Source organism: Ascaphus truei, chromosome 5 (assembly GCF_040206685.1).
Source record: "Ascaphus truei isolate aAscTru1 chromosome 5, aAscTru1.hap1, whole genome shotgun sequence".
Lineage (NCBI taxonomy): Eukaryota > Metazoa > Chordata > Amphibia > Anura > Ascaphidae > Ascaphus > Ascaphus truei.
In genome coordinates, this window is record NC_134487.1 from 276,757,007 (window position 1) to 276,758,034 (window position 1,028).

A 1,028-nucleotide genomic window follows, 5' to 3' on the forward strand; every position below is an offset into this window, starting at 1 on the left:
AAAAAAACTTCTCTGAGACCTAATTCTGTAGCTGGGAGTGCACCAAGTCCTAAGCATGTCCTGCTCTTTAAAAATAAAAAAATAAAAAATAAATTTTTTGTGTTGTTTTTCTTAATCTCCAGTTTATGAGGTTACCATGGTGACCGAGAACCAGGAACAGTTCCATTTTAAACTCCCGGACACTTAATATTTTAAACATATGTATTTCCTGAATGAAAAGCATCAGATTACAGAAAATAAAAACAGCATTAAAAAGGGCGCAAATAGATCTCATAAAAAAAAAATCGCAGAGAAAGGTGATCAGCGCGGACTGCTGTGTCGTTTCAAAAACAGCTTTTCTTACAAATTACCCTCGCCTATCTTTTACACCGTGATCACAGTTAAAACGGAAAAGGACACTCAGTGAAATCCTATTTTCCACATGTATTTAACCGTGTCTAAATATATTCGATTGCAATATAATGCCACTGCCTTCTGCCTACGTCAGCTCGGGGTCAGGGGCACAGTTGCAATGGTGAACACCCTTGAGAAAAGTCCAATGAAAAGAGATAGAGAATGTTTTCCGATGTTGAAGCCAAACGTTGCGTAACAGGCTCCTAATATTTCACATGTTTAGTAGATTAAAGAACACAGTATTCTCTGCAAGATGAACTATCTGCCAGATAGACCGCAATCTGTGGGTTTAATATCCAAACAACGCACTCCCGGACCCAGATAACACACACAGGTATACCCCGGTTTAAGGACACTCACTTTAAGTACACTCGCGAGTAAGGACATATTTTCAATAGCACCATACCCCTGTGTCCGTACGCTCACTTCGCGAGTACGGACACTTATTCTGCCCTACAGACCGCCGTAGTAGTGACGCGCTGATTCCCCCTCGCCTAGGGTGACCATTTGTCCCGTTTTTCCCGGGAATGTCCCGGTTTTTTGTGTCGGCGGCGGTGCGCGGGGATGAGGGGGGCGGTGCGCGGCGGCGGCAGCGGGGAGGAAGAGGATGCAGAGCAGCCCGGCAAGTATTTTTT